The sequence below is a fragment of the Callorhinchus milii genome, unplaced genomic scaffold, assembly GCF_018977255.1.
Source record: "Callorhinchus milii isolate IMCB2004 unplaced genomic scaffold, IMCB_Cmil_1.0 Scaffold245, whole genome shotgun sequence".
Taxonomy (NCBI): domain Eukaryota; kingdom Metazoa; phylum Chordata; class Chondrichthyes; order Chimaeriformes; family Callorhinchidae; genus Callorhinchus; species Callorhinchus milii.
The window spans coordinates 33,977-44,083 of NW_024704986.1; the positions used below are offsets into that span (position 1 = coordinate 33,977).

The 10,107-nt window shown below is 46.0% G+C and overlaps 1 long non-coding RNA gene across 1 annotated transcript; it reads left to right on the plus strand.

Moving 5' to 3' along the window:
* The first annotated feature begins 454 nt into the window (after positions 1 to 454).
* LOC121851954 lies at positions 455 to 9,820 on the plus strand. The gene is made up of 3 exons (XR_006086016.1): positions 455 to 513; positions 2,839 to 2,923; positions 9,272 to 9,820. It is a non-coding gene; the product is annotated as an uncharacterized LOC121851954 (long non-coding RNA).
* Positions 9,821 to 10,107: the final 287 nt, after the last annotated feature.

A 10,107-nucleotide genomic window follows, 5' to 3' on the forward strand; every position in this document is an offset into this window, starting at 1 on the left:
CTGGGGGCAGGAGGAGGGTGTGTGTGGGCTGGGGGCAGGAGGGGGAGGGTGCTGTGGCTGGGGGCAGGAGGAGGGAGGGTGCTGGGGCTGGGGGGCAGGAGGAGGGAGGGTGCTGGGCTGGGGGCAGGAGGAGGGAGGGGGCTGGGGGGCAGGAGGAGGGAGGTTGCTGGGCCTGGGGGCAGGAGGAGGGAGGGTGCTGGGGGCAGGAGGAGGGAGTATGTTGGTGTTGGGGAAGTTAGTGGGGGGTTTTGGAGAATGAGATAAATGGGTGGAAGGTTCTTCTTCATGCAAACCAGTCAGATGTTTCCAGCACATTGAGAGCAGCTGAGCCGAGCCAGGATTCCCATTGCTCAGCGAACTGCAGCTTAGTTACTGCGTTTGAGGCAGAACCAGGAAGTCAAACTTCCTTTTGTTCTGAACAGGAATCAGCAGCTCAGAGAGAGACAGGCCAGGAGTTAGTGTGAGGCCAGACTCCAGCCCCATCATCACCTGGACACAGATATCAGCCCCAAGGTAGGCTCAGGGTGTCGAGTAACTGGAAGATCATTGCCATTAATGTTTAACCTCAGCACGAGTTCGATTTAGATCTGCAGATAACAGGCCCCATAACAGGCCCAGATAACAGTGCTCTGATCTGCCGCACTCTGGAGCACTGTGTACAGCTCTGCTCCGAGGCTCTCCTGTTGGTTCCGTCTTTGCCTCCATACCTTGGGCAGAGCCTCTGTCTGTGTGTATCTCGATGGGCCTTGGGACGTCCTCCTGACATGAAAGGCGGCAATACAAATATATTTTTATATCGTATCGTTGTCTGTCGGTGTGGTCTACCTGTCTCTTTCTCTCTCTGTATTTCCATGCGTCTGTGTGTGAGTGTATCTGTGAGTGTGTCTGTCTGTCTCAGTCTGTATGTGTCTGTATGCGTAAGTGTGTCTCTGAACCTCTCTCTGCCTGTGTGTGTGTGTGCAGATTCTGTGTATGTGTATATGTATGTGTGTCTCTGTAAGTCTCTCTCTCTGCCTGTATTTGTGGGTGGGTGTGTTTGTGGGTATCTCCCTCTCTCTCTACGTGGGTGTCTCTGTCTGCTTGTTTGTATCTGTGTGTGTGTGTGTCTATTCCAGTCAGTTACTGACTCTCACTGAGGCCCAGAGAGGAAATTGTGTGTTTATGGAATTTCTCTGTTAACAAAGATATAAACTGCAGGTCTGGGCTGTGTGGGTAACGCCCTGACAGTGTTTACACAAGTGATTCACTACACATGGTTTTACAGTTGAAATAAGCCGTTTTACACAAAACCTACATTCTATAATTTCCGACTGTCAGTGAAACAAACAGTTTGAGCTGTCGCTGTGTGTTGATGGTATATTTGAGCTGTGTTGATCTACGTGTTGTTTTTGCCCTTTGCTCTCGTGCTGTGACTGTCAGCAGTAGAGAGGGACAGAGGCTGTGAGTTCAGCTCTGCACATCCCCAGCGCCTGTTTCCTGTCTTTCTGTACAAACAATGGGACAAATGCAGAACAAGAAGCCGCGGCTTTAGCTGTTTAGACTGAAAACACTGACTTCTTACTGTGGCCAACCATGGAGCAGGGAGGGCAGTGCCCACACCGTGTGCTCTGCCTGTCCCGGGCTGTGTCTCTCTGTGTGTGTGTGTGTAGGGAGGGCAGTGGTCACACTATGTGCTCTGCCTGTCCTGGACTGTGTGTCTCTGTGTGTGTGTGTGTGTGTGTAGGGAGGGCAGTGGTCACACTATGTGCTCTGCCTGTCCTGGACTGTGTGTCTGTGTGTGTGTGTAGGGAGGGCAGTGGTCACACTATGTGCTCTTCCTGTCCCGGACTGTGTGTCTCTGTGTGTGTGTGTGTGTGTAGGGAGGGCAGTGGTCACACTATGTGCTCTGCCTGTCCCGGACTGTGTGTGACACCAGCAGAATTAAAGTGTATCTCTGTGCATCTCTCTCTGCATCTGTGTGTGTTTCTCTGCGTATGTATATGTCTCTGTGTATGTATCTTTGTGTGTGTGTGAATGCATCTGTGTGTGTAGGGAGGACAGTGACACTGTATGCTCTGCCTGTCCTGTACTGTGTATGACACCAGCAGCACAAACCAGCCGATCCTGATTGTTTACATGAGGGTTTGCACTGGTGGCCAATCCAACCCGAGAACCATTTCCAACTTTGGGTCACCCACTCCCCCTGCCAACACCACCACCACGAACCCACTCCCCCCCCCGATTACCCCTCCACCTCCTCACGCACACCGACCCCTTCCCACCCCTACACAACTGCTCCCTCACCCACTCCTCCCTGTCGAATCCAGGATTCCCTGCCCCCTGTGACTGATCTGCCCTTCCAGGTCCTGACGATGGGCTGTGCTGTCATCAGCAGAGAGTGCCCTGGAATACTGCCGCCCTCCTGCTCAGGAACAGGACTGGAGACCCTCACAGAGGGCTAACTTGATGCCCACATCCATTGGACCCAGTGCAGCTCCAAGGAGACACTTCTCACACAGACACAGGACAGGATCCTTTACTGAGAGGCTCAGCAACATCAAGAATAGTGTGTGGAGGCTGTGGGGTCAGGAGTCTGAGACACAGACAGCTCTGTGCTGTGATGGCAGAAGGGGAAGTGCGGTTTCTGTAAAGATGATAATTGGGCCGAAGGGGCTTCTTTAACCAAACCAATCAGATGTTTACAGCACATTGTGAGGAACTGGAGCCAACCAGGGTTCAGAGAGGAGATTGTGACACCAGAAGCCGGGCAGACATACAGACAGACAGACAGCAGCAGCTTCGTAAGTTACTGTGTCAGAGGCAGCACCAGCAAGTGAACATTTCCTTTGCTCTGAACAGGAGATCAGCAGCTCAGAGGGAGACAGAGAGAGACCACGAGGAGGGAATTCACCCCCGTCAGCATCTGGCCACAGACAGCACCAAGGTAGGCTCAGGGCATCAATTCCCTCAACATCATTTACATTAATGTTTAACCTCAGCACCAGTCACTTTAGATTTGCAGATTTGTGGAGTCCTGTAGCTTCCAACAACGCATATTGCAAAGTCCCTTCATGCGTGGGAGCTTCCTGGAGCACTTGACAGTGGCAGAGTCTGACCCCAAGCTATGGGGAGAGGGAGGAGGGAGGTGACCATTAGCACGATCAAACAGGAATGTTTTTGGCAGGATATGAAGGTGTGGAGGGAGGGGCGAGGCGGAGGAATTGAGGGAAAGATTTCCAGAATTTCGGGGCATATTGACTGAAGGTGGAACACTTGACACGAGGGGACACTCGGAGGCCGGAGGCAGCCACGTGGAGCAGTGTGTGGTGGAGTGGGTGGGTGGGGGGGTATGGGGTGTGGTGGGTCAGCGATCGGCTGTGTAGGGAGGTGTGAGGGGACTATATAACTTCAAAACGAATGAGAGTGTCTTGGAATCGAAGTTGAAAGCTTAATGGTTAGAGCGCCGTCAAAATAGCACTCGCCTCGCAAACGAGAGGAAATGGGATCGATCCCGGGCAGAGCAAAACCATAGGCAAGTTTCCCTACACACACACACACACCTCTGTTTATGCAGCTGTAAGTGGGAACTCGCTTGTTAGTCAATTGGTGGATTGCTTTTTGTGGGTAATAATACATTCTGTCTCTCTTTATCTGCCTGTAACTCCCGCTGTCTGTGTGTATCCATCTCTCTCCCTCTCTCTCTCTATGTATGTCTCAGTGTATCTCTCTGTGCGTGTGTGTGTCTCTCTGACTCTCTCTGTTGATCACTCTGTTGTGGGTATCTCTTTCTCTCTCTCTCACTTTGTATGTGTGTGCTTGTATCTTTCTGTGTGCTCTCTCTGTGTCTGTCTGTGTGTGTCTCTATCTCTCTCTATGTCTTTGTGTGGTGTGTCTGTGATTTCTGTCTGTGTGTTCTGTATCCCTCTCTGTTCTGTCTCTATTTGTATCGCTTCTGTGTGTGTTTCTGTGTGTGTGTATACTATCTGTCTCTCTGTGTGGTGAAGTATTCTATATCGAACTGGTTTATTCCATTTTCTCTTATACTGTGTATCTCTGTATTCCGTAGTCTGGTACAGACTGTTTTTAACTCTGTGTCTGTGTTGATAAGATCGCAGGCTGGTGCGTTTATGCCCTCATCTGGGACACTAGTGAATTCAGCACACATGGTTTACATCAAATTAACAGGATTATCCAAATCTATGTTATCAACGTCGATTTCATAACAAACGGCCCCATTTGAGCTGTTGCTATGGTTGATGGTATATTTGAGCTGTTTTTGATTATTCATGTAATTTTGCCCTTTGCTCTCGTGCTATGATCGTCACCAACAGAAAGGAACAAGAGGCTGTGAGTTCAATTCTGCAATCCCCTGTGGTTAGTCACCTCAGCGCCTGGTTTCCTGTTTTTCTGTACAAGTAATGAGACAGATGCAGAACAGAAACTTTACTGTTGACTGAAACCCTCTAACTTCTCACTTTGGCCAAATATGGCGCAGGGAGTGCGTGCCCACACTTTGTGTTCTCCTTTCCAGGGATATGTGTGACATCAACAGCATTAAAATTCATCGGTATCTGTGTATGTGTGTGTATGTCTCTCTTGAATCTTTCTCTCTCAGTCTCTATATGTCTCTGTCTGTGCACAGTGTGTGTTTGTGTGTGTGTATCTCTCATGCTCTCCTGTATCGTTGGTTCTGTACCTTGTGCTTGTGTGTGTATTTGTGTTTGTGGTGTTTAGGTATGTATAGGTGGGTGTCTATATGTTGTGTCCATTGTCTGGTCTGTGTCTGTATGTGTTGCAGAGATGCTGCCACACACCAGCCTTCACCAGGTCTCGTGGTCCAGAGCAGTCATGTGGTTGTACCCAGGCCTGTGGAGCTATGTTAAGGTATAAAAATCCTGCATTGATATAGCCTTCACTCAGCTCAAGGCTTCACAGAACCATTAAGTGATTGACTGTATATTTGTGGCATGCCTTGCTGTCCCAGTCTAGATGAATGCTTTATTTTTTTTTTTTGAGGGATTATTTTGGCTCTGTTATGAGGATATTGCAGGTTTTGCCCTCCTGGTTGACTCGGGTTCTCGCTTGCAAGTGATCTCTCACTGATACAGGCTCCCTATGAGTATCTCGTCTTTCAGCTTTTATTGTGTCTCTGTCTTCTTCTTGCTATGTGTGTATCTGTGTGTGTGTCTCTTGTTCTGTCTCTCTGGGTCTGTGTATGTTTAGTTCTCTGTGTCTCCCCTGTGTCTCTCTGATTCTGCGTGTGATTACTCTGCTTGTGTTCGTCTCTGACGTATGAGTCATGCTGTGTCTTTGTCTCCTGTATGGTGTTTCTTTCTATGTGGTGGTCTCTCTCTCGCTATCTCTGTATGTATATGGTTCGTCTCCGCTCTGATCTCTCAGTGTGTCTCCGTCGTCGATTTCTCTTGGTCCTGTGATCCTCTGGTGCTCGTCTCTGTCTATTGCATGCTCTCTTGTCTACTTTTGTTGTCTGTTGTGTATCTACTCTATTGTAGCCTCTCATCTGCACTCCCTGTTGTCTATTATCTTGTGATTCTCACGTGTTTGTTTTTGTACCGATTGATTCTCTGTGTGTATCTCCCTATCTACTTTTGTTTTTTTCTGGTAAACTACTCATCTCATCACTGTGTGCCTCGCCTGTGTGTGCACGTGCTGTGATCTCTTTCTTTCTCTATGTGTGTTGTTCTCTTCTTGTGGTCTGATGTTCAGAATATTGCTGTGTATATTAGTGTGTTGCTCCTATCGTATTACTGTTTTGTTCTATTTTTTTGTTCTGTCAGTAGCATTGGCGTATTAGTCACATTTCTGTGTAATTTCTCTGTGTATTGTTTCGTGTGTGTATATCTCGTGTGTGTATATGTCTCTTGTGTGTATATGACTGTCTGTGTGTGAGTGTCTATTTTTTGTTGTGTTGTGATGTGCATTTCCTGTGTGTTTATATTGCGTATGTGTGTACGTCTCTATGTCTTTGTGTGTTATGTGTATCTATGTGTGTTGTGATGATGGGAGGCACTGTCAACACCACACTTTACCAGGCCTCAGTGGTCAGAGCAGACATTGTGTGGTTCTCTGTCCTGTGACAGCTATGATGAAGTTAAGAGAGTAGACACACAGATCACATCATTTTCAGAAACATCCTCTCATTCTCACTCTATCTGCCTTTGTGTGTCCCTGTGTTTGGGTGTAGCACTGTCTGTCTGTTCTCTTTTTCTGTATGTTTCCCAATATGTGTGTCTCGCTCTGCCTTAACTCTCTCTCAACCTTTCTGCCTGTCTGTCTGTGTGAATATCTCTCTGTGTGTATCTCACTCTGTCTGTTACTGTGCGTGTCGTGAGTGTACCCTTGTATCTCTCTCTCTCTCTGCCTATAGTGTGTGTATATCTGTGTGTGTGTGTCTGTTGCCCTGTCTCTCTGGGTCTGTGTATGTTTAGTTCTCTGTGTCTCTTCCTTTGTCTCTCTGATTCTGCGTGTGTCTATCTCTCTGCGTCCCTGTCTCTGTCTCTCTCTGGCGGAATGATTGTGCATCTGTCTGTGTCTATGTCTCTGTCTCCCTCTCTGTATCTGTTTGTGTGTGTATCTTTCTATATATGTATATGTGTGTGTGTATGTTTTCTCTCTCTCTCGCTCACTCTGTATAATCAGTATCTCTGTCTCTGTATGTTTGTATATGGTTATCTCCCTCTCTCTGTTATATCTCTCTTACACGTGTGTATTTCTCTCTGTCTGTATGTGTGCTCGTATGTGTCTGTTTGTCATGTTTCCTCTCTCTGTGTCTGTGTATCTATCAGTCTGTCTGTTGTTTGTGTACCTCTCTCCTCCTTTGTCAGTGTGCATGTGTGTCTCCCTCTCGTATTTTCTTCAAATTTTCTCTCTGTATCTCCGGACTGTTGTATACATCTGTGTATGTGTCTCTGTGTCCCTCTCTCTATATTTATCTCTGTCTGTGTATGTATGTATTTGTGTATGTCTATTTGTGTATGTATGTCTAGGTGTGCGTGTTTGTTGTGTGTAGGTGTATGTGTCTGTATGTGAGTGTGTGTGTCTATTTGGCTTTCTGAGTGTGTGTGTGTGTGTGACTTTGTGTGTCTATGTGTGTAGCTATGGAGGTGGTGGCACACACCAGACTTTACCAGGCCTCAGTGGCCCAGAGCAGACATTTTGTTGTATCCGGGCCTGTGACAGCCATTTTGAGGGGCTGTTTCTCTGTTCATGAAGATATAAACCGCTGGTCTGGTCTGTGTGGGTAACGCCCTGATTGTGGCGACATGAGCGAACTCACTACAGCATGGTTTTCCAACTCAAATTAACAGGATTTACACCAAATCTACATTCTCAACCATCTGATTGTCAGTGGAAGGAACGGCCCCAGTTTGAACTGTTGCTATTTGTTGATGGTATATTTGAGTTGTGTTTGATTTACATGTTATTTTTGCCCTTTGCTCTCGTGCTGTGACTGTCAGCAACAGAGAGGAACAAGAGAGGACGGCTGTGAGTTCAGCTCTGCACATCCTGTGGTTAGTTATCCGCGCCTGGTTTCCTGTCTTTCTGTACAAGCAATGAAACAAATGCAGAACAAGAAGCCGGGGCTTTAGTTGATGATTGAACTTGATTATACAACCTAAGATGCTATTTCGGATTGAAGGACTGATGAACCATGATTTGATAGCAATAAACCCTCGGTGGAATCTTAGGTTTTATCACAGGGCTAAACATGTTTCTCCCAGTGTTATGGAAAAAATCCTCAAATACAATTGGTTACTCACTTCAAGCTATTCAAAGGCCATTGCTGTTTCTATTTGGCTGATGTGTTTGCTACAAAATCTCGTGAAGCAGTTAGTGATGTCCTCTTGGTGTGAATGGTACCATGTAAATGTAATATGTAATAAGTAAAAATAATAGTAATATTAGTGGTAGTAATAGTATTACAATAGAAAATTACAAAATTACATTTGTACATCGCCTTTCACCCAAGATCTCTCCATAGATTTAGCAAAGGAAGAGTCGTATAAATTCGAGCTGTTGCTGTCACCAAATAGACGAAATGGGAGACAGAAAGCAGAGAGCGCTGGTGAACAGTTGTTTTTCTGGCTGGAGGGAAGTGTGCAGTGTTATGCCCCAGGGTGGGGGTCGGAGGGGTTGTCGGACCACTGGTGTGCATTTATCTATATAAATAACTTGGACATGGGTATAGGGAGTACAATTTGCAAGTTTCCAGATGATAGTAAGCTCGGACAAGTAGCAAATAGTGATAGTAACAGACTGCAAGAGGTAATAGACAGACTGGTAAATGGGCAGACATGTGGCAGATGAAGAAATGTGAGAAATGCGAAGTGATGTATTTTGGAGGAAGACTGTGGAAATATAAGCTGATGGTACAATCTTAAAGGGGGTGAAGGAACAGAGAGACCTTGGAGTTCATATAAGTAATCTTTGAATTGCCAGGTCAGGTAAAGGTTTTTTAAAAAGCATTCGGGTACTTGGCTTTATAAATAGGGGCATAGAATATAATACTCAGGAAATTATGGTGAACCTTAATAAAAACTGGTCAGGCCTCAGCTGGAGACTGTTCAGTTCTGGGCACCACACTTGAGTTACCTCTCAAGGTATTGGAAAAGGTGCAAAGTAGATTTTCCAGGATAGTACCTGCAATGAGCGACTTCAGTTATCAGGAGAGGCAAGAAAAGCTGGGATTATTCTCCTTGGAGCAGAGAAAGCTAAGAGGAGACTTAATGGAAGTTTTCAAAATTATGAGGGAATTCAATATGATGAACGAGGAGAAACTGTTTCTACTGGCGGGTGGGTCTGTATCTGAGTACACTGATTAAAAATAGATGTTAAAAGAAACAGGGTGAGTTGATTTTTTTTAAACACAAGGAGTTGTTGGAATCTGGAATGCATTGGCTGAAAGGCTGGGGGATTCGATAACAACTTTTATTTAAGAGAGAAGTAGGTAATTATTTGGGAGATATGTTTGCAGGACTATGGGGGAGAGCTGGGAATGGATTTGGACAGCTCTTTTCAAAGAGCTGGAACAGGCATGATGGTAGCTATTCTCTGCTGTATAATTCTATGATTCTATGAAATTGGCTGATGCATTCACCTCTGAAATACAAATTCACAACAATTACAGTAAATGGGGAAGGTTTTAGACATCCTCCTCACTTGAACGAAACCAAATGCAAGAAAAGTTAGTAAATTTATCCTTTTCAGTAAGCAAATCTGATTTGCTTAAATCCTGTTTGTTACCCTGACTTACAGTTTACTTCATTCGCAGGATAAATGTCAAATGTGAGAAAGAAGGAAAGTCATTGGACACGCAAGCCTGATGGTATTGTCTGGTAGATCACGTCTGGATTCCCTGATCACCTTGTAAACGTTGTTCTACAATAAACATAAATAAGGCTCAACACCTGTCACAAAACTCACCACCAGCTCGGCTGCACTTAGCAGCAATGAAACGCCTTGTTGGAACATTGCTGGGAAAGAGGAAACAAAACTCTGAAACACCGAGACATGAAAAACCTGATGAATCAATGAAATGGTCACCATCACCACAACCAAACACATCCACAACTGGCGGGAATGAAACAGCGAGTACATCTGCAGTTACCCAAACACATTGTGATATGGTTTCAAATCCCAACCAGTGTTCCAGCATTTTGGGTGCGTCGAGTGAGATGGCTTCCAATGAAACTGAACCGATAGCCAATGCACAGGGCGATGCGATGATCTGCGGTGTGCATCAGACACCCGGCAACACACCAGAAGGCAATGTCTTCTCTTTACCTGACTTTGAGGAAAGTCTTAAAGAGACGATAACGAACAAAGGTAAGTAGTTTATCAAGTACTTTTACACATAAATAAATACTTTCATCTCACCAGCCTTGGAACTGGGAGATCTGTCAATGTCGATTTTGATTGAGCAAATCCCAGTTTGTTTAATTGAAGATCTGGACTTGTTTGACGGTTCATGAACCAAAACCCAGGTGATACAAACCAGCCAGCCTGGCACATGGGCAAGTTTTGCAGTGACAGACCAGCCAGCCAGGCACACGGGCAAGTTTTGCAGTGACAGACCAGCCAGCCGGGCACATGGGCAAGTATTGCACC